This window comes from Brachyhypopomus gauderio, chromosome 1 (assembly GCF_052324685.1).
Source record: "Brachyhypopomus gauderio isolate BG-103 chromosome 1, BGAUD_0.2, whole genome shotgun sequence".
In the NCBI taxonomy this organism is placed as follows: Eukaryota; Metazoa; Chordata; class Actinopteri; order Gymnotiformes; family Hypopomidae; genus Brachyhypopomus; species Brachyhypopomus gauderio.
The window spans coordinates 24,823,973-24,843,828 of NC_135211.1; the positions used below are offsets into that span (position 1 = coordinate 24,823,973).

Sequence of the window (19,856 nt, forward strand, 5' to 3'; positions counted from 1 at the left end):
AAACAATTTGAAAAAGACATTGGAACCCTTCTTCTTTTTCAGAGTTACATATAGCTTAGCATTTTTTACTTTGAAAGTTAGGCAAGCATTGTTCCTCACAAGTTCAGCCCTGCTCATGTACCAAGTTGAGAATGCTGCTTTGGAGGACTCCAGACTTGAAAATTGCAAAAAAGATATTACCAAAGGGTAGCGTGGCCGAGCGGTCTAAGGCGCTGGATTTAGGCTCCAGTCTCTGCGGAGGCGTGGGTTTGAATCCCACCGCTGCCAAGCAGTGTTTTTAGGAGATGGCAGAAGAATTCTTATACCTAATCACTCTCAACAACGGTGCCTGACCCAAGGCTGAAGAGCAGTCATTCGCATGATGGTAGCAGAGAGCCATGCCACGATGCCATTTGCAAATGCTCATACCTGGCTTTGTTCTTAGGCGACATTGAAGACCCTGCGGTGTTTTGATAACAGGCAGGAAATGATGCATCTTTCCTCTTCTGACAGAAGAAAAATTCACCTTCTTCCACAAGAATGTCAGCAAATGCAGTCTTCCTGTGGTAGCGTGTCTGAGTGGTCTAAGGCACTGGATTTAGGCTCCAGTCTCTGAGAAGGCATGGGATCGAATGCTGCCAGCTGGTAACTTTACAATGATTCTTGCCTTTGTGTTCTCTTGAAAACCCTCTCTTCCAGTACAGATGACGGGAAACAATTTGAAAAAGACATTGGAACCCTTCTTCTTTTTCAGAGTTACATATAGCTTAGCATTTTTTACTTTGAAAGTTAGGCAAGCATTGTTCCTCACAAGTTCAGCCCTGCTCATGTACCAAGTTGAGAATGCTGCTTTGGAGGACTCCAGACTTGAAAATTGCAAAAAAGAGATTACCACAGGGTAGCGTGGCCGAGCGGTCTAAGGCGCTTGATTAAGGCTCCAGTCTCTGCGGAGGCGTGGGTTCGAATCCCACCACTGCCAAGCAGTGTTTTTAGGAGATGGCAGAAGAATTCTTATACCTAATCACTCTCAACAACGGTGCCTGACCCAAGGCTGAAGAGCAGTTATTCGCATGATGGTAGCAGAGAGCCATGCTACGATGCCATTTGCAAATGCTCATACCTGGCTTTGTTCTTAGGCGACATTGAAGACCCTGCAGTGTTTTGATAACAGGCAGGAAATGATGCATCTTTCCTCTTCTGACAGAAGACAAATTCAGCTTCTTCTACAAGAATGTCAGCAAATACAGTCTTCCTGTGGTAGCGTGTCTGAGTGGTCTAAGGCACTGGATTTAGGCTCCAGTCTCTGAGAAGGCATGGGATCGAATGCTGCCAGCTGGTAACTTTACAATGATTCTTGCCTTTGTGTTCTCTTGAAAACCCTCTCTTCCAGTACAGATGACGGGAAACAATTTGAAAAAGACATTGGAACCCTTCTTCTTTTTCAGTTACATATAGCTTAGCATTTTTTACTTTGAAAGTTAGGCAAGCATTGTTCCTCACAAGTTCAGCCCTGCTCATGTACCAAGTTGAGAATGCTGCTTTGGAGGACTCCAGACTTGAAAATTGCAAAAAAGAGATTACCACAGGGTTGCGTGGCCGAGCGGTCTAAGGCGCTGGATTAAGGCTCCAGACTCTGCGGAGGCGTGGGTTCGAATCCCACCGCTGCCAAGCAGTGTTTTTAGGAGATGGCAGAAGAATTCTTATACCTAATCACTCTCAACAACGGTGCCTGACCCAAGGCTGAAGAGCAGTTATTCGCATGATGGTAGCAGAGAGCCATGCTACGATGCCATTTGCAAATGCTCATACCTGGCTTTGTTCTTAGGCGACATTGAAGACCCTGCAGTGTTTTGATAACAGGCAGGAAATTATGCATCTTTCCTCTTCTGACAGAAGACAAATTCAGCTTCTTCTACAAGAATGTCAGCAAATACAGTCTTCCTGTGGTAGCGTGTCTGAGTGGTCTAAGGCACTGGATTTAGGCTCCAGTCTCTGAGAAGGCATGGGATCGAATGCTGCCAGCTGGTAACTTTACAATGATTCTTGCCTTTGTGTTCTCTTGAAAACCCTCTCTTCCAGTACAGATGACGGGAAACAATTTGAAAAAGACATTGGAACCCTTCTTCTTTTTCAGTTACATATAGCTTAGCATTTTTTACTTTGAAAGTTAGGCAAGCATTGTTCCTCACAAGTTCAGCCCTGCTCATGTACCAAGTTGAGAATGCTGCTTTGGAGGACTCCAGACTTGAAAATTGCAAAAAAGAGATTACCACAGGGTTGCGTGGCCGAGCGGTCTAAGGCGCTGGATTAAGGCTCCAGACTCTGCGGAGGCGTGGGTTCGAATCCCACCGCTGCCAAGCAGTGTTTTTAGGAGATGGCAGAAGAATTCTTATACCTAATCACTCTCAACAACGGTGCCTGACCCAAGGCTGAAGAGCAGTTATTCGCATGATGGTAGCAGAGAGCCATGCTACGATGCCATTTGCAAATGCTCATACCTGGCTTTGTTCTTAGGCGACATTGAAGACCCTGCAGTGTTTTGATAACAGGCAGGAAATGATGCATCTTTCCTCTTCTGACAGAAGACAAATTCAGCTTCTTCTACAAGAATGTCAGCAAATACAGTCTTCCTGTGGTAGCGTGTCTGAGTGGTCTAAGGCACTGGATTTAGGCTCCAGTCTCTGAGAAGGCATGGCATCGAATGCTGCCAGCTGGTAACTTTACAATGATTCTTGCCTTTGTGTTCTCTTGAAAACCCTCTCTTCCAGTACAGATGACGGGAAACAATTTGAAAAAGACATTGGAACCCTTCTTCTTTTTCAGAGTTACATATAGCTTAGCATTTTTTACTTTGAAAGTTAGGCAAGCATTGTTCCTCACAAGTTCAGCCCTGCTCATGTACCAAGTTGAGAATGCTGCTTTGGAGGACTCCAGACTTGAAAATTGCAAAAAAGATATTACCAAAGGGTAGCGTGGCCGAGCGGTCTAAGGCGCTGGATTTAGGCTCCAGTCTCTGCGGAGGCGTGGGTTTGAATCCCACCGCTGCCAAGCAGTGTTTTTAGGAGATGGCAGAAGAATTCTTATACCTAATCACTCTCAACAACGGTGCCTGACCCAAGGCTGAAGAGCAGTCATTCGCATGATGGTAGCAGAGAGCCATGCCACGATGCCATTTGCAAATGCTCATACCTGGCTTTGTTCTTAGGCGACATTGAAGACCCTGCGGTGTTTTGATAACAGGCAGGAAATGATGCATCTTTCCTCTTCTGACAGAAGAAAAATTCACCTTCTTCCACAAGAATGTCAGCAAATGCAGTCTTCCTGTGGTAGCGTGTCTGAGTGGTCTAAGGCACTGGATTTAGGCTCCAGTCTCTGAGAAGGCATGGGATCGAATGCTGCCAGCTGGTAACTTTACAATGATTCTTGCCTTTGTGTTCTCTTGAAAACCCTCTCTTCCAGTACAGATGACGGGAAACAATTTGAAAAAGACATTGGAACCCTTCTTCTTTTTCAGAGTTACATATAGCTTAGCATTTTTTACTTTGAAAGTTAGGCAAGCATTGTTCCTCACAAGTTCAGCCCTGCTCATGTACCAAGTTGAGAATGCTGCTTTGGAGGACTCCAGACTTGAAAATTGCAAAAAAGAGATTACCACAGGGTAGCGTGGCCGAGCGGTCTAAGGCGCTTGATTAAGGCTCCAGTCTCTGCGGAGGCGTGGGTTCGAATCCCACCACTGCCAAGCAGTGTTTTTAGGAGATGGCAGAAGAATTCTTATACCTAATCACTCTCAACAACGGTGCCTGACCCAAGGCTGAAGAGCAGTTATTCGCATGATGGTAGCAGAGAGCCATGCTACGATGCCATTTGCAAATGCTCATACCTGGCTTTGTTCTTAGGCGACATTGAAGACCCTGCAGTGTTTTGATAACAGGCAGGAAATGATGCATCTTTCCTCTTCTGACAGAAGACAAATTCAGCTTCTTCTACAAGAATGTCAGCAAATACAGTCTTCCTGTGGTAGCGTGTCTGAGTGGTCTAAGGCACTGGATTTAGGCTCCAGTCTCTGAGAAGGCATGGGATCGAATGCTGCCAGCTGGTAACTTTACAATGATTCTTGCCTTTGTGTTCTCTTGAAAACCCTCTCTTCCAGTACAGATGACGGGAAACAATTTGAAAAAGACATTGGAACCCTTCTTCTTTTTCAGTTACATATAGCTTAGCATTTTTTACTTTGAAAGTTAGGCAAGCATTGTTCCTCACAAGTTCAGCCCTGCTCATGTACCAAGTTGAGAATGCTGCTTTGGAGGACTCCAGACTTGAAAATTGCAAAAAAGAGATTACCACAGGGTTGCGTGGCCGAGCGGTCTAAGGCGCTGGATTAAGGCTCCAGACTCTGCGGAGGCGTGGGTTCGAATCCCACCGCTGCCAAGCAGTGTTTTTAGGAGATGGCAGAAGAATTCTTATACCTAATCACTCTCAACAACGGTGCCTGACCCAAGGCTGAAGAGCAGTTATTCGCATGATGGTAGCAGAGAGCCATGCTACGATGCCATTTGCAAATGCTCATACCTGGCTTTGTTCTTAGGCGACATTGAAGACCCTGCAGTGTTTTGATAACAGGCAGGAAATGATGCATCTTTCCTCTTCTGACAGAAGACAAATTCAGCTTCTTCTACAAGAATGTCAGCAAATACAGTCTTCCTGTGGTAGCGTGTCTGAGTGGTCTAAGGCACTGGATTTAGGCTCCAGTCTCTGAGAAGGCATGGCATCGAATGCTGCCAGCTGGTAACTTTACAATGATTCTTGCCTTTGTGTTCTCTTGAAAACCCTCTCTTCCAGTACAGATGACGGGAAACAATTTGAAAAAGACATTGGAACCCTTCTTCTTTTTCAGAGTTACATATAGCTTAGCATTTTTTACTTTGAAAGTTAGGCAAGCATTGTTCCTCACAAGTTCAGCCCTGCTCATGTACCAAGTTGAGAATGCTGCTTTGGAGGACTCCAGACTTGAAAATTGCAAAAAAGATATTACCAAAGGGTAGCGTGGCCGAGCGGTCTAAGGCGCAGGATTTAGGCTCCAGTCTCTGCGGAGGCGTGGGTTTGAATCCCACCGCTGCCAAGCAGTGTTTTTAGGAGATGGCAGAAGAATTCTTATACCTAATCACTCTCAACAACGGTGCCTGACCCAAGGCTGAAGAGCAGTCATTCGCATGATGGTAGCAGAGAGCCATGCCACGATGCCATTTGCAAATGCTCATACCTGGCTTTGTTCTTAGGCGACATTGAAGACCCTGCGGTGTTTTGATAACAGGCAGGAAATGATGCATCTTTCCTCTTCTGACAGAAGAAAAATTCACCTTCTTCCACAAGAATGTCAGCAAATGCAGTCTTCCTGTGGTAGCGTGTCTGAGTGGTCTAAGGCACTGGATTTAGGCTCCAGTCTCTGAGAAGGCATGGGATCGAATGCTGCCAGCTGGTAACTTTACAATGATTCTTGCCTTTGTGTTCTCTTGAAAACCCTCTCTTCCAGTACAGATGACGGGAAACAATTTGAAAAAGACATTGGAACCCTTCTTCTTTTTCAGAGTTACATATAGCTTAGCATTTTTTACTTTGAAAGTTAGGCAAGCATTGTTCCTCACAAGTTCAGCCCTGCTCATGTACCAAGTTGAGAATGCTGCTTTGGAGGACTCCAGACTTGAAAATTGCAAAAAAGAGATTACCACAGGGTAGCGTGGCCGAGCGGTCTAAGGCGCTTGATTAAGGCTCCAGTCTCTGCGGAGGCGTGGGTTCGAATCCCACCACTGCCAAGCAGTGTTTTTAGGAGATGGCAGAAGAATTCTTATACCTAATCACTCTCAACAACGGTGCCTGACCCAAGGCTGAAGAGCAGTTATTCGCATGATGGTAGCAGAGAGCCATGCTACGATGCCATTTGCAAATGCTCATACCTGGCTTTGTTCTTAGGCGACATTGAAGACCCTGCAGTGTTTTGATAACAGGCAGGAAATTATGCATCTTTCCTCTTCTGACAGAAGACAAATTCAGCTTCTTCTACAAGAATGTCAGCAAATACAGTCTTCCTGTGGTAGCGTGTCTGAGTGGTCTAAGGCACTGGATTTAGGCTCCAGTCTCTGAGAAGGCATGGGATCGAATGCTGCCAGCTGGTAACTTTACAATGATTCTTGCCTTTGTGTTCTCTTGAAAACCCTCTCTTCCAGTACAGATGACGGGAAACAATTTGAAAAAGACATTGGAACCCTTCTTCTTTTTCAGTTACATATAGCTTAGCATTTTTTACTTTGAAAGTTAGGCAAGCATTGTTCCTCACAAGTTCAGCCCTGCTCATGTACCAAGTTGAGAATGCTGCTTTGGAGGACTCCAGACTTGAAAATTGCAAAAAAGAGATTACCACAGGGTTGCGTGGCCGAGCGGTCTAAGGCGCTGGATTAAGGCTCCAGACTCTGCGGAGGCGTGGGTTCGAATCCCACCGCTGCCAAGCAGTGTTTTTAGGAGATGGCAGAAGAATTCTTATACCTAATCACTCTCAACAACGGTGCCTGACCCAAGGCTGAAGAGCAGTTATTCGCATGATGGTAGCAGAGAGCCATGCTACGATGCCATTTGCAAATGCTCATACCTGGCTTTGTTCTTAGGCGACATTGAAGACCCTGCAGTGTTTTGATAACAGGCAGGAAATGATGCATCTTTCCTCTTCTGACAGAAGACAAATTCAGCTTCTTCTACAAGAATGTCAGCAAATACAGTCTTCCTGTGGTAGCGTGTCTGAGTGGTCTAAGGCACTGGATTTAGGCTCCAGTCTCTGAGAAGGCATGGCATCGAATGCTGCCAGCTGGTAACTTTACAATGATTCTTGCCTTTGTGTTCTCTTGAAAACCCTCTCTTCCAGTACAGATGACGGGAAACAATTTGAAAAAGACATTGGAACCCTTCTTCTTTTTCAGAGTTACATATAGCTTAGCATTTTTTACTTTGAAAGTTAGGCAAGCATTGTTCCTCACAAGTTCAGCCCTGCTCATGTACCAAGTTGAGAATGCTGCTTTGGAGGACTCCAGACTTGAAAATTGCAAAAAAGAGATTACCACAGGGTAGCGTGGCCGAGTGGTCTAAGGCGCTTGATTAAGGCTCCAGTCTCTGCGGAGGCGTGGGTTCGAATCCCACCGCTGCCAAGCAGTGTTTTTAGGAGATGGCAGAAGAATTCTTATACCTAATCACTCTCAACAACGGTGCCTGACCCAAGGCTGAAGAGCAGTTATTCGCATGATGGTAGCAGAGAGCCATGCTACGATGCCATTTGCAAATGCTCATACCTGGCTTTGTTCTTAGGCGACATTGAAGACCCTGCAGTGTTTTGATAACAGGCAGGAAATGATGCATCTTTCCTCTTCTGACAGAAGACAAATTCAGCTTCTTCTACAAGAATGTCAGCAAATACAGTCTTCCTGTGGTAGCGTGTCTGAGTGGTCTAAGGCACTGGATTTAGGCTCCAGTCTCTGAGAAGGCATGGCATCGAATGCTGCCAGCTGGTAACTTTACAATGATTCTTGCCTTTGTGTTCTCTTGAAAACCCTCTCTTCCAGTACAGATGACGGGAAACAATTTGAAAAAGACATTGGAACCCTTCTTCTTTTTCAGAGTTACATATAGCTTAGCATTTTTTACTTTGAAAGTTAGGCAAGCATTGTTCCTCACAAGTTCAGCCCTGCTCATGTACCAAGTTGAGAATGCTGCTTTGGAGGACTCCAGACTTGAAAATTGCAAAAAAGATATTACCAAAGGGTAGCGTGGCCGAGCGGTCTAAGGCGCTGGATTTAGGCTCCAGTCTCTGCGGAGGCGTGGGTTCGAATCCCACCGCTGCCAAGCAGTGTTTTTAGGAGATGGCAGAAGAATTCTTATACCTAATCACTCTCAACAACGGTGCCTGACCCAAGGCTGAAGAGCAGTTATTCGCATGATGGTAGCAGAGAGCCATGCTACGATGCCATTTGCAAATGCTCATACCTGGCTTTGTTCTTAGGCGACATTGAAGACCCTGCAGTGTTTTGATAACAGGCAGGAAATGATGCATCTTTCCTCTTCTGACAGAAGACAAATTCAGCTTCTTCTACAAGAATGTCAGCAAATACAGTCTTCCTGTGGTAGCGTGTCTGAGTGGTCTAAGGCACTGGATTTAGGCTCCAGTCTCTGAGAAGGCATGGCATCGAATGCTGCCAGCTGGTAACTTTACAATGATTCTTGCCTTTGTGTTCTCTTGAAAACCCTCTCTTCCAGTACAGATGACGGGAAACAATTTGAAAAAGACATTGGAACCCTTCTTCTTTTTCAGAGTTACATATAGCTTAGCATTTTTTACTTTGAAAGTTAGGCAAGCATTGTTCCTCACAAGTTCAGCCCTGCTCATGTACCAAGTTGAGAATGCTGCTTTGGAGGACTCCAGACTTGAAAATTGCAAAAAAGATATTACCAAAGGGTAGCGTGGCCGAGCGGTCTAAGGCGCTGGATTTAGGCTCCAGTCTCTGCGGAGGCGTGGGTTTGAATCCCACCGCTGCCAAGCAGTGTTTTTAGGAGATGGCAGAAGAATTCTTATACCTAATCACTCTCAACAACGGTGCCTGACCCAAGGCTGAAGAGCAGTCATTCGCATGATGGTAGCAGAGAGCCATGCCACGATGCCATTTGCAAATGCTCATACCTGGCTTTGTTCTTAGGCGACATTGAAGACCCTGCGGTGTTTTGATAACAGGCAGGAAATGATGCATCTTTCCTCTTCTGACAGAAGAAAAATTCACCTTCTTCCACAAGAATGTCAGCAAATGCAGTCTTCCTGTGGTAGCGTGTCTGAGTGGTCTAAGGCACTGGATTTAGGCTCCAGTCTCTGAGAAGGCATGGGATCGAATGCTGCCAGCTGGTAACTTTACAATGATTCTTGCCTTTGTGTTCTCTTGAAAACCCTCTCTTCCAGTACAGATGACGGGAAACAATTTGAAAAAGACATTGGAACCCTTCTTCTTTTTCAGAGTTACATATAGCTTAGCATTTTTTACTTTGAAAGTTAGGCAAGCATTGTTCCTCACAAGTTCAGCCCTGCTCATGTACCAAGTTGAGAATGCTGCTTTGGAGGACTCCAGACTTGAAAATTGCAAAAAAGAGATTACCACAGGGTAGCGTGGCCGAGCGGTCTAAGGCGCTTGATTAAGGCTCCAGTCTCTGCGGAGGCGTGGGTTCGAATCCCACCACTGCCAAGCAGTGTTTTTAGGAGATGGCAGAAGAATTCTTATACCTAATCACTCTCAACAACGGTGCCTGACCCAAGGCTGAAGAGCAGTTATTCGCATGATGGTAGCAGAGAGCCATGCTACGATGCCATTTGCAAATGCTCATACCTGGCTTTGTTCTTAGGCGACATTGAAGACCCTGCAGTGTTTTGATAACAGGCAGGAAATGATGCATCTTTCCTCTTCTGACAGAAGACAAATTCAGCTTCTTCTACAAGAATGTCAGCAAATACAGTCTTCCTGTGGTAGCGTGTCTGAGTGGTCTAAGGCACTGGATTTAGGCTCCAGTCTCTGAGAAGGCATGGGATCGAATGCTGCCAGCTGGTAACTTTACAATGATTCTTGCCTTTGTGTTCTCTTGAAAACCCTCTCTTCCAGTACAGATGACGGGAAACAATTTGAAAAAGACATTGGAACCCTTCTTCTTTTTCAGTTACATATAGCTTAGCATTTTTTACTTTGAAAGTTAGGCAAGCATTGTTCCTCACAAGTTCAGCCCTGCTCATGTACCAAGTTGAGAATGCTGCTTTGGAGGACTCCAGACTTGAAAATTGCAAAAAAGAGATTACCACAGGGTTGCGTGGCCGAGCGGTCTAAGGCGCTGGATTAAGGCTCCAGACTCTGCGGAGGCGTGGGTTCGAATCCCACCGCTGCCAAGCAGTGTTTTTAGGAGATGGCAGAAGAATTCTTATACCTAATCACTCTCAACAACGGTGCCTGACCCAAGGCTGAAGAGCAGTTATTCGCATGATGGTAGCAGAGAGCCATGCTACGATGCCATTTGCAAATGCTCATACCTGGCTTTGTTCTTAGGCGACATTGAAGACCCTGCAGTGTTTTGATAACAGGCAGGAAATGATGCATCTTTCCTCTTCTGACAGAAGACAAATTCAGCTTCTTCTACAAGAATGTCAGCAAATACAGTCTTCCTGTGGTAGCGTGTCTGAGTGGTCTAAGGCACTGGATTTAGGCTCCAGTCTCTGAGAAGGCATGGCATCGAATGCTGCCAGCTGGTAACTTTACAATGATTCTTGCCTTTGTGTTCTCTTGAAAACCCTCTCTTCCAGTACAGATGACGGGAAACAATTTGAAAAAGACATTGGAACCCTTCTTCTTTTTCAGAGTTACATATAGCTTAGCATTTTTTACTTTGAAAGTTAGGCAAGCATTGTTCCTCACAAGTTCAGCCCTGCTCATGTACCAAGTTGAGAATGCTGCTTTGGAGGACTCCAGACTTGAAAATTGCAAAAAAGATATTACCAAAGGGTAGCGTGGCCGAGCGGTCTAAGGCGCAGGATTTAGGCTCCAGTCTCTGCGGAGGCGTGGGTTTGAATCCCACCGCTGCCAAGCAGTGTTTTTAGGAGATGGCAGAAGAATTCTTATACCTAATCACTCTCAACAACGGTGCCTGACCCAAGGCTGAAGAGCAGTCATTCGCATGATGGTAGCAGAGAGCCATGCCACGATGCCATTTGCAAATGCTCATACCTGGCTTTGTTCTTAGGCGACATTGAAGACCCTGCGGTGTTTTGATAACAGGCAGGAAATGATGCATCTTTCCTCTTCTGACAGAAGAAAAATTCACCTTCTTCCACAAGAATGTCAGCAAATGCAGTCTTCCTGTGGTAGCGTGTCTGAGTGGTCTAAGGCACTGGATTTAGGCTCCAGTCTCTGAGAAGGCATGGGATCGAATGCTGCCAGCTGGTAACTTTACAATGATTCTTGCCTTTGTGTTCTCTTGAAAACCCTCTCTTCCAGTACAGATGACGGGAAACAATTTGAAAAAGACATTGGAACCCTTCTTCTTTTTCAGAGTTACATATAGCTTAGCATTTTTTACTTTGAAAGTTAGGCAAGCATTGTTCCTCACAAGTTCAGCCCTGCTCATGTACCAAGTTGAGAATGCTGCTTTGGAGGACTCCAGACTTGAAAATTGCAAAAAAGAGATTACCACAGGGTAGCGTGGCCGAGCGGTCTAAGGCGCTTGATTAAGGCTCCAGTCTCTGCGGAGGCGTGGGTTCGAATCCCACCACTGCCAAGCAGTGTTTTTAGGAGATGGCAGAAGAATTCTTATACCTAATCACTCTCAACAACGGTGCCTGACCCAAGGCTGAAGAGCAGTTATTCGCATGATGGTAGCAGAGAGCCATGCTACGATGCCATTTGCAAATGCTCATACCTGGCTTTGTTCTTAGGCGACATTGAAGACCCTGCAGTGTTTTGATAACAGGCAGGAAATGATGCATCTTTCCTCTTCTGACAGAAGACAAATTCAGCTTCTTCTACAAGAATGTCAGCAAATACAGTCTTCCTGTGGTAGCGTGTCTGAGTGGTCTAAGGCACTGGATTTAGGCTCCAGTCTCTGAGAAGGCATGGGATCGAATGCTGCCAGCTGGTAACTTTACAATGATTCTTGCCTTTGTGTTCTCTTGAAAACCCTCTCTTCCAGTACAGATGACGGGAAACAATTTGAAAAAGACATTGGAACCCTTCTTCTTTTTCAGTTACATATAGCTTAGCATTTTTTACTTTGAAAGTTAGGCAAGCATTGTTCCTCACAAGTTCAGCCCTGCTCATGTACCAAGTTGAGAATGCTGCTTTGGAGGACTCCAGACTTGAAAATTGCAAAAAAGAGATTACCACAGGGTTGCGTGGCCGAGCGGTCTAAGGCGCTGGATTAAGGCTCCAGACTCTGCGGAGGCGTGGGTTCGAATCCCACCGCTGCCAAGCAGTGTTTTTAGGAGATGGCAGAAGAATTCTTATACCTAATCACTCTCAACAACGGTGCCTGACCCAAGGCTGAAGAGCAGTTATTCGCATGATGGTAGCAGAGAGCCATGCTACGATGCCATTTGCAAATGCTCATACCTGGCTTTGTTCTTAGGCGACATTGAAGACCCTGCAGTGTTTTGATAACAGGCAGGAAATGATGCATCTTTCCTCTTCTGACAGAAGACAAATTCAGCTTCTTCTACAAGAATGTCAGCAAATACAGTCTTCCTGTGGTAGCGTGTCTGAGTGGTCTAAGGCACTGGATTTAGGCTCCAGTCTCTGAGAAGGCATGGCATCGAATGCTGCCAGCTGGTAACTTTACAATGATTCTTGCCTTTGTGTTCTCTTGAAAACCCTCTCTTCCAGTACAGATGACGGGAAACAATTTGAAAAAGACATTGGAACCCTTCTTCTTTTTCAGAGTTACATATAGCTTAGCATTTTTTACTTTGAAAGTTAGGCAAGCATTGTTCCTCACAAGTTCAGCCCTGCTCATGTACCAAGTTGAGAATGCTGCTTTGGAGGACTCCAGACTTGAAAATTGCAAAAAAGATATTACCAAAGGGTAGCGTGGCCGAGCGGTCTAAGGCGCAGGATTTAGGCTCCAGTCTCTGCGGAGGCGTGGGTTTGAATCCCACCGCTGCCAAGCAGTGTTTTTAGGAGATGGCAGAAGAATTCTTATACCTAATCACTCTCAACAACGGTGCCTGACCCAAGGCTGAAGAGCAGTCATTCGCATGATGGTAGCAGAGAGCCATGCCACGATGCCATTTGCAAATGCTCATACCTGGCTTTGTTCTTAGGCGACATTGAAGACCCTGCGGTGTTTTGATAACAGGCAGGAAATGATGCATCTTTCCTCTTCTGACAGAAGAAAAATTCACCTTCTTCCACAAGAATGTCAGCAAATGCAGTCTTCCTGTGGTAGCGTGTCTGAGTGGTCTAAGGCACTGGATTTAGGCTCCAGTCTCTGAGAAGGCATGGGATCGAATGCTGCCAGCTGGTAACTTTACAATGATTCTTGCCTTTGTGTTCTCTTGAAAACCCTCTCTTCCAGTACAGATGACGGGAAACAATTTGAAAAAGACATTGGAACCCTTCTTCTTTTTCAGAGTTACATATAGCTTAGCATTTTTTACTTTGAAAGTTAGGCAAGCATTGTTCCTCACAAGTTCAGCCCTGCTCATGTACCAAGTTGAGAATGCTGCTTTGGAGGACTCCAGACTTGAAAATTGCAAAAAAGAGATTACCACAGGGTAGCGTGGCCGAGCGGTCTAAGGCGCTTGATTAAGGCTCCAGTCTCTGCGGAGGCGTGGGTTCGAATCCCACCACTGCCAAGCAGTGTTTTTAGGAGATGGCAGAAGAATTCTTATACCTAATCACTCTCAACAACGGTGCCTGACCCAAGGCTGAAGAGCAGTTATTCGCATGATGGTAGCAGAGAGCCATGCTACGATGCCATTTGCAAATGCTCATACCTGGCTTTGTTCTTAGGCGACATTGAAGACCCTGCAGTGTTTTGATAACAGGCAGGAAATTATGCATCTTTCCTCTTCTGACAGAAGACAAATTCAGCTTCTTCTACAAGAATGTCAGCAAATACAGTCTTCCTGTGGTAGCGTGTCTGAGTGGTCTAAGGCACTGGATTTAGGCTCCAGTCTCTGAGAAGGCATGGGATCGAATGCTGCCAGCTGGTAACTTTACAATGATTCTTGCCTTTGTGTTCTCTTGAAAACCCTCTCTTCCAGTACAGATGACGGGAAACAATTTGAAAAAGACATTGGAACCCTTCTTCTTTTTCAGTTACATATAGCTTAGCATTTTTTACTTTGAAAGTTAGGCAAGCATTGTTCCTCACAAGTTCAGCCCTGCTCATGTACCAAGTTGAGAATGCTGCTTTGGAGGACTCCAGACTTGAAAATTGCAAAAAAGAGATTACCACAGGGTTGCGTGGCCGAGCGGTCTAAGGCGCTGGATTAAGGCTCCAGACTCTGCGGAGGCGTGGGTTCGAATCCCACCGCTGCCAAGCAGTGTTTTTAGGAGATGGCAGAAGAATTCTTATACCTAATCACTCTCAACAACGGTGCCTGACCCAAGGCTGAAGAGCAGTTATTCGCATGATGGTAGCAGAGAGCCATGCTACGATGCCATTTGCAAATGCTCATACCTGGCTTTGTTCTTAGGCGACATTGAAGACCCTGCAGTGTTTTGATAACAGGCAGGAAATGATGCATCTTTCCTCTTCTGACAGAAGACAAATTCAGCTTCTTCTACAAGAATGTCAGCAAATACAGTCTTCCTGTGGTAGCGTGTCTGAGTGGTCTAAGGCACTGGATTTAGGCTCCAGTCTCTGAGAAGGCATGGCATCGAATGCTGCCAGCTGGTAACTTTACAATGATTCTTGCCTTTGTGTTCTCTTGAAAACCCTCTCTTCCAGTACAGATGACGGGAAACAATTTGAAAAAGACATTGGAACCCTTCTTCTTTTTCAGAGTTACATATAGCTTAGCATTTTTTACTTTGAAAGTTAGGCAAGCATTGTTCCTCACAAGTTCAGCCCTGCTCATGTACCAAGTTGAGAATGCTGCTTTGGAGGACTCCAGACTTGAAAATTGCAAAAAAGATATTACCAAAGGGTAGCGTGGCCGAGCGGTCTAAGGCGCTGGATTTAGGCTCCAGTCTCTGCGGAGGCGTGGGTTTGAATCCCACCGCTGCCAAGCAGTGTTTTTAGGAGATGGCAGAAGAATTCTTATACCTAATCACTCTCAACAACGGTGCCTGACCCAAGGCTGAAGAGCAGTCATTCGCATGATGGTAGCAGAGAGCCATGCCACGATGCCATTTGCAAATGCTCATACCTGGCTTTGTTCTTAGGCGACATTGAAGACCCTGCGGTGTTTTGATAACAGGCAGGAAATGATGCATCTTTCCTCTTCTGACAGAAGAAAAATTCACCTTCTTCCACAAGAATGTCAGCAAATGCAGTCTTCCTGTGGTAGCGTGTCTGAGTGGTCTAAGGCACTGGATTTAGGCTCCAGTCTCTGAGAAGGCATGGGATCGAATGCTGCCAGCTGGTAACTTTACAATGATTCTTGCCTTTGTGTTCTCTTGAAAACCCTCTCTTCCAGTACAGATGACGGGAAACAATTTGAAAAAGACATTGGAACCCTTCTTCTTTTTCAGAGTTACATATAGCTTAGCATTTTTTACTTTGAAAGTTAGGCAAGCATTGTTCCTCACAAGTTCAGCCCTGCTCATGTACCAAGTTGAGAATGCTGCTTTGGAGGACTCCAGACTTGAAAATTGCAAAAAAGAGATTACCACAGGGTAGCGTGGCCGAGCGGTCTAAGGCGCTTGATTAAGGCTCCAGTCTCTGCGGAGGCGTGGGTTCGAATCCCACCACTGCCAAGCAGTGTTTTTAGGAGATGGCAGAAGAATTCTTATACCTAATCACTCTCAACAACGGTGCCTGACCCAAGGCTGAAGAGCAGTTATTCGCATGATGGTAGCAGAGAGCCATGCTACGATGCCATTTGCAAATGCTCATACCTGGCTTTGTTCTTAGGCGACATTGAAGACCCTGCAGTGTTTTGATAACAGGCAGGAAATTATGCATCTTTCCTCTTCTGACAGAAGACAAATTCAGCTTCTTCTACAAGAATGTCAGCAAATACAGTCTTCCTGTGGTAGCGTGTCTGAGTGGTCTAAGGCACTGGATTTAGGCTCCAGTCTCTGAGAAGGCATGGGATCGAATGCTGCCAGCTGGTAACTTTACAATGATTCTTGCCTTTGTGTTCTCTTGAAAACCCTCTCTTCCAGTACAGATGACGGGAAACAATTTGAAAAAGACATTGGAACCCTTCTTCTTTTTCAGTTACATATAGCTTAGCATTTTTTACTTTGAAAGTTAGGCAAGCATTGTTCCTCACAAGTTCAGCCCTGCTCATGTACCAAGTTGAGAATGCTGCTTTGGAGGACTCCAGACTTGAAAATTGCAAAAAAGAGATTACCACAGGGTTGCGTGGCCGAGCGGTCTAAGGCGCTGGATTAAGGCTCCAGACTCTGCGGAGGCGTGGGTTCGAATCCCACCGCTGCCAAGCAGTGTTTTTAGGAGATGGCAGAAGAATTCTTATACCTAATCACTCTCAACAACGGTGCCTGACCCAAGGCTGAAGAGCAGTTATTCGCATGATGGTAGCAGAGAGCCATGCTACGATGCCATTTGCAAATGCTCATACCTGGCTTTGTTCTTAGGCGACATTGAAGACCCTGCAGTGTTTTGATAACAGGCAGGAAATGATGCATCTTTCCTCTTCTGACAGAAGACAAATTCAGCTTCTTCTACAAGAATGTCAGCAAATACAGTCTTCCTGTGGTAGCGTGTCTGAGTGGTCTAAGGCACTGGATTTAGGCTCCAGTCTCTGAGAAGGCATGGCATCGAATGCTGCCAGCTGGTAACTTTACAATGATTCTTGCCTTTGTGTTCTCTTGAAAACCCTCTCTTCCAGTACAGATGACGGGAAACAATTTGAAAAAGACATTGGAACCCTTCTTCTTTTTCAGAGTTACATATAGCTTAGCATTTTTTACTTTGAAAGTTAGGCAAGCATTGTTCCTCACAAGTTCAGCCCTGCTCATGTACCAAGTTGAGAATGCTGCTTTGGAGGACTCCAGACTTGAAAATTGCAAAAAAGATATTACCAAAGGGTAGCGTGGCCGAGCGGTCTAAGGCGCTGGATTTAGGCTCCAGTCTCTGCGGAGGCGTGGGTTTGAATCCCACCGCTGCCAAGCAGTGTTTTTAGGAGATGGCAGAAGAATTCTTATACCTAATCACTCTCAACAACGGTGCCTGACCCAAGGCTGAAGAGCAGTCATTCGCATGATGGTAGCAGAGAGCCATGCCACGATGCCATTTGCAAATGCTCATACCTGGCTTTGTTCTTAGGCGACATTGAAGACCCTGCGGTGTTTTGATAACAGGCAGGAAATGATGCATCTTTCCTCTTCTGACAGAAGAAAAATTCACCTTCTTCCACAAGAATGTCAGCAAATGCAGTCTTCCTGTGGTAGCGTGTCTGAGTGGTCTAAGGCACTGGATTTAGGCTCCAGTCTCTGAGAAGGCATGGGATCGAATGCTGCCAGCTGGTAACTTTACAATGATTCTTGCCTTTGTGTTCTCTTGAAAACCCTCTCTTCCAGTACAGATGACGGGAAACAATTTGAAAAAGACATTGGAACCCTTCTTCTTTTTCAGAGTTACATATAGCTTAGCATTTTTTACTTTGAAAGTTAGGCAAGCATTGTTCCTCACAAGTTCAGCCCTGCTCATGTACCAAGTTGAGAATGCTGCTTTGGAGGACTCCAGACTTGAAAATTGCAAAAAAGAGATTACCACAGGGTAGCGTGGCCGAGCGGTCTAAGGCGCTTGATTAAGGCTCCAGTCTCTGCGGAGGCGTGGGTTCGAATCCCACCACTGCCAAGCAGTGTTTTTAGGAGATGGCAGAAGAATTCTTATACCTAATCACTCTCAACAACGGTGCCTGACCCAAGGCTGAAGAGCAGTTATTCGCATGATGGTAGCAGAGAGCCATGCTACGATGCCATTTGCAAATGCTCATACCTGGCTTTGTTCTTAGGCGACATTGAAGACCCTGCAGTGTTTTGATAACAGGCAGGAAATTATGCATCTTTCCTCTTCTGACAGAAGACAAATTCAGCTTCTTCTACAAGAATGTCAGCAAATACAGTCTTCCTGTGGTAGCGTGTCTGAGTGGTCTAAGGCACTGGATTTAGGCTCCAGTCTCTGAGAAGGCATGGGATCGAATGCTGCCAGCTGGTAACTTTACAATGATTCTTGCCTTTGTGTTCTCTTGAAAACCCTCTCTTCCAGTACAGATGACGGGAAACAATTTGAAAAAGACATTGGAACCCTTCTTCTTTTTCAGTTACATATAGCTTAGCATTTTTTACTTTGAAAGTTAGGCAAGCATTGTTCCTCACAAGTTCAGCCCTGCTCATGTACCAAGTTGAGAATGCTGCTTTGGAGGACTCCAGACTTGAAAATTGCAAAAAAGAGATTACCACAGGGTTGCGTGGCCGAGCGGTCTAAGGCGCTGGATTAAGGCTCCAGACTCTGCGGAGGCGTGGGTTCGAATCCCACCGCTGCCAAGCAGTGTTTTTAGGAGATGGCAGAAGAATTCTTATACCTAATCACTCTCAACAACGGTGCCTGACCCAAGGCTGAAGAGCAGTTATTCGCATGATGGTAGCAGAGAGCCATGCTACGATGCCATTTGCAAATGCTCATACCTGGCTTTGTTCTTAGGCGACATTGAAGACCCTGCAGTGTTTTGATAACAGGCAGGAAATGATGCATCTTTCCTCTTCTGACAGAAGACAAATTCAGCTTCTTCTACAAGAATGTCAGCAAATACAGTCTTCCTGTGGTAGCGTGTCTGAGTGGTCTAAGGCACTGGATTTAGGCTCCAGTCTCTGAGAAGGCATGGCATCGAATGCTGCCAGCTGGTAACTTTACAATGATTCTTGCCTTTGTGTTCTCTTGAAAACCCTCTCTTCCAGTACAGATGACGGGAAACAATTTGAAAAAGACATTGGAACCCTTCTTCTTTTTCAGAGTTACATATAGCTTAGCATTTTTTACTTTGAAAGTTAGGCAAGCATTGTTCCTCACAAGTTCAGCCCTGCTCATGTACCAAGTTGAGAATGCTGCTTTGGAGGACTCCAGACTTGAAAATTGCAAAAAAGATATTACCAAAGGGTAGCGTGGCCGAGCGGTCTAAGGCGCTGCATTTAGGCTCCAGTCTCTGCGGAGGCGTGGGTTTGAATCCCACCGCTGCCAAGCAGTGTTTTTAGGAGATGGCAGAAGAATTCTTATACCTAATCACTCTCAACAACGGTGCCTGACCCAAGGCTGAAGAGCAGTCATTCGCATGATGGTAGCAGAGAGCCATGCCACGATGCCATTTGCAAATGCTCATACCTGGCTTTGTTCTTAGGCGACATTGAAGACCCTGCGGTGTTTTGATAACAGGCAGGAAATGATGCATCTTTCCTCTTCTGACAGAAGAAAAATTCACCTTCTTCCACAAGAATGTCAGCAAATGCAGTCTTCCTGTGGTAGCGTGTCTGAGTGGTCTAAGGCACTGGATTTAGGCTCCAGTCTCTGAGAAGGCATGGGATCGAATGCTGCCAGCTGGTAACTTTACAATGATTCTTGCCTTTGTGTTCTCTTGAAAACCCTCTCTTCCAGTACAGATGACGGGAAACAATTTGAAAAAGACATTGGAACCCTTCTTCTTTTTCAGAGTTACATATAGCTTAGCATTTTTTACTTTGAAAGTTAGGCAAGCATTGTTCCTCACAAGTTCAGCCCTGCTCATGTACCAAGTTGAGAATGCTGCTTTGGAGGACTCCAGACTTGAAAATTGCAAAAAAGAGATTACCACAGGGTAGCGTGGCCGAGCGGTCTAAGGCGCTGGATTAAGGCTCCAGTCTCTGCGGAGGCGTGGGTTCGAATCCCACCGCTGCCAAGCAGTGTTTTTAGGAGATGGCAGAAGAATTCTTATACCTAATCACTCTCAACAACGGTGCCTGACCCAAGGCTGAAGAGCAGTTATTCGCATGATGGTAGCATAGAGCCATGCTACGATGCCATTTGCAAATGCTCATACCTGGCTTTGTTCTTAGGCGACATTGAAGACCCTGCAGTGTTTTGATAACAGGCAGGAAATGATGCATCTTTCCTCTTCTGACAGAAGACAAATTCAGCTTCTTCTACAAGAATGTCAG

General features: G+C 45.5%; 29 non-coding genes across 29 annotated transcripts; all 29 read left to right on the top strand.

Annotated features, from left to right (window-relative positions):
- The first annotated feature begins 185 nt into the window (after positions 1-185).
- On the top strand, positions 186-267 carry trnal-uag (transfer RNA leucine (anticodon UAG)). Its single transcript has one exon. It is a non-coding gene; the product is annotated as a tRNA-Leu (tRNA).
- Positions 268-876: 609 nt separating this feature from the next.
- On the top strand, positions 877-958 carry trnal-aag (transfer RNA leucine (anticodon AAG)). The gene has a single exon. It is a non-coding gene; the product is annotated as a tRNA-Leu (tRNA).
- Positions 959-1,565: 607 nt separating this feature from the next.
- Positions 1,566-1,647, top strand: trnal-aag (transfer RNA leucine (anticodon AAG)). The gene has a single exon. It is a non-coding gene; the product is annotated as a tRNA-Leu (tRNA).
- Positions 1,648-2,254: 607 nt separating this feature from the next.
- trnal-aag (transfer RNA leucine (anticodon AAG)) lies at positions 2,255-2,336 on the top strand. Its single transcript has one exon. It is a non-coding gene; the product is annotated as a tRNA-Leu (tRNA).
- Positions 2,337-2,945: 609 nt separating this feature from the next.
- trnal-uag (transfer RNA leucine (anticodon UAG)) lies at positions 2,946-3,027 on the top strand. Its single transcript has one exon. It is a non-coding gene; the product is annotated as a tRNA-Leu (tRNA).
- A 609-nt stretch (positions 3,028-3,636) lies between these two features.
- On the top strand, positions 3,637-3,718 carry trnal-aag (transfer RNA leucine (anticodon AAG)). The gene has a single exon. It is a non-coding gene; the product is annotated as a tRNA-Leu (tRNA).
- Positions 3,719-4,325: 607 nt separating this feature from the next.
- Positions 4,326-4,407, top strand: trnal-aag (transfer RNA leucine (anticodon AAG)). Its single transcript has one exon. It is a non-coding gene; the product is annotated as a tRNA-Leu (tRNA).
- A 609-nt stretch (positions 4,408-5,016) lies between these two features.
- trnal-uag (transfer RNA leucine (anticodon UAG)) lies at positions 5,017-5,098 on the top strand. Its single transcript has one exon. It is a non-coding gene; the product is annotated as a tRNA-Leu (tRNA).
- Positions 5,099-5,707: 609 nt separating this feature from the next.
- trnal-aag (transfer RNA leucine (anticodon AAG)) lies at positions 5,708-5,789 on the top strand. The gene has a single exon. It is a non-coding gene; the product is annotated as a tRNA-Leu (tRNA).
- Positions 5,790-6,396: 607 nt separating this feature from the next.
- trnal-aag (transfer RNA leucine (anticodon AAG)) lies at positions 6,397-6,478 on the top strand. Its single transcript has one exon. It is a non-coding gene; the product is annotated as a tRNA-Leu (tRNA).
- Positions 6,479-7,087: 609 nt separating this feature from the next.
- trnal-aag (transfer RNA leucine (anticodon AAG)) lies at positions 7,088-7,169 on the top strand. Its single transcript has one exon. It is a non-coding gene; the product is annotated as a tRNA-Leu (tRNA).
- Positions 7,170-7,778: 609 nt separating this feature from the next.
- trnal-uag (transfer RNA leucine (anticodon UAG)) lies at positions 7,779-7,860 on the top strand. The gene has a single exon. It is a non-coding gene; the product is annotated as a tRNA-Leu (tRNA).
- Positions 7,861-8,469: 609 nt separating this feature from the next.
- Positions 8,470-8,551, top strand: trnal-uag (transfer RNA leucine (anticodon UAG)). The gene has a single exon. It is a non-coding gene; the product is annotated as a tRNA-Leu (tRNA).
- Positions 8,552-9,160: 609 nt separating this feature from the next.
- trnal-aag (transfer RNA leucine (anticodon AAG)) lies at positions 9,161-9,242 on the top strand. Its single transcript has one exon. It is a non-coding gene; the product is annotated as a tRNA-Leu (tRNA).
- Positions 9,243-9,849: 607 nt separating this feature from the next.
- Positions 9,850-9,931, top strand: trnal-aag (transfer RNA leucine (anticodon AAG)). Its single transcript has one exon. It is a non-coding gene; the product is annotated as a tRNA-Leu (tRNA).
- Positions 9,932-10,540: 609 nt separating this feature from the next.
- trnal-uag (transfer RNA leucine (anticodon UAG)) lies at positions 10,541-10,622 on the top strand. Its single transcript has one exon. It is a non-coding gene; the product is annotated as a tRNA-Leu (tRNA).
- A 609-nt stretch (positions 10,623-11,231) lies between these two features.
- Positions 11,232-11,313, top strand: trnal-aag (transfer RNA leucine (anticodon AAG)). The gene has a single exon. It is a non-coding gene; the product is annotated as a tRNA-Leu (tRNA).
- A 607-nt stretch (positions 11,314-11,920) lies between these two features.
- trnal-aag (transfer RNA leucine (anticodon AAG)) lies at positions 11,921-12,002 on the top strand. Its single transcript has one exon. It is a non-coding gene; the product is annotated as a tRNA-Leu (tRNA).
- A 609-nt stretch (positions 12,003-12,611) lies between these two features.
- Positions 12,612-12,693, top strand: trnal-uag (transfer RNA leucine (anticodon UAG)). The gene has a single exon. It is a non-coding gene; the product is annotated as a tRNA-Leu (tRNA).
- Positions 12,694-13,302: 609 nt separating this feature from the next.
- Positions 13,303-13,384, top strand: trnal-aag (transfer RNA leucine (anticodon AAG)). Its single transcript has one exon. It is a non-coding gene; the product is annotated as a tRNA-Leu (tRNA).
- A 607-nt stretch (positions 13,385-13,991) lies between these two features.
- On the top strand, positions 13,992-14,073 carry trnal-aag (transfer RNA leucine (anticodon AAG)). The gene has a single exon. It is a non-coding gene; the product is annotated as a tRNA-Leu (tRNA).
- Positions 14,074-14,682: 609 nt separating this feature from the next.
- On the top strand, positions 14,683-14,764 carry trnal-uag (transfer RNA leucine (anticodon UAG)). Its single transcript has one exon. It is a non-coding gene; the product is annotated as a tRNA-Leu (tRNA).
- Positions 14,765-15,373: 609 nt separating this feature from the next.
- Positions 15,374-15,455, top strand: trnal-aag (transfer RNA leucine (anticodon AAG)). The gene has a single exon. It is a non-coding gene; the product is annotated as a tRNA-Leu (tRNA).
- A 607-nt stretch (positions 15,456-16,062) lies between these two features.
- On the top strand, positions 16,063-16,144 carry trnal-aag (transfer RNA leucine (anticodon AAG)). The gene has a single exon. It is a non-coding gene; the product is annotated as a tRNA-Leu (tRNA).
- Positions 16,145-16,753: 609 nt separating this feature from the next.
- On the top strand, positions 16,754-16,835 carry trnal-uag (transfer RNA leucine (anticodon UAG)). Its single transcript has one exon. It is a non-coding gene; the product is annotated as a tRNA-Leu (tRNA).
- Positions 16,836-17,444: 609 nt separating this feature from the next.
- trnal-aag (transfer RNA leucine (anticodon AAG)) lies at positions 17,445-17,526 on the top strand. Its single transcript has one exon. It is a non-coding gene; the product is annotated as a tRNA-Leu (tRNA).
- Positions 17,527-18,133: 607 nt separating this feature from the next.
- Positions 18,134-18,215, top strand: trnal-aag (transfer RNA leucine (anticodon AAG)). Its single transcript has one exon. It is a non-coding gene; the product is annotated as a tRNA-Leu (tRNA).
- Positions 18,216-18,824: 609 nt separating this feature from the next.
- On the top strand, positions 18,825-18,906 carry trnal-uag (transfer RNA leucine (anticodon UAG)). Its single transcript has one exon. It is a non-coding gene; the product is annotated as a tRNA-Leu (tRNA).
- Positions 18,907-19,515: 609 nt separating this feature from the next.
- On the top strand, positions 19,516-19,597 carry trnal-aag (transfer RNA leucine (anticodon AAG)). The gene has a single exon. It is a non-coding gene; the product is annotated as a tRNA-Leu (tRNA).
- Positions 19,598-19,856: the final 259 nt, after the last annotated feature.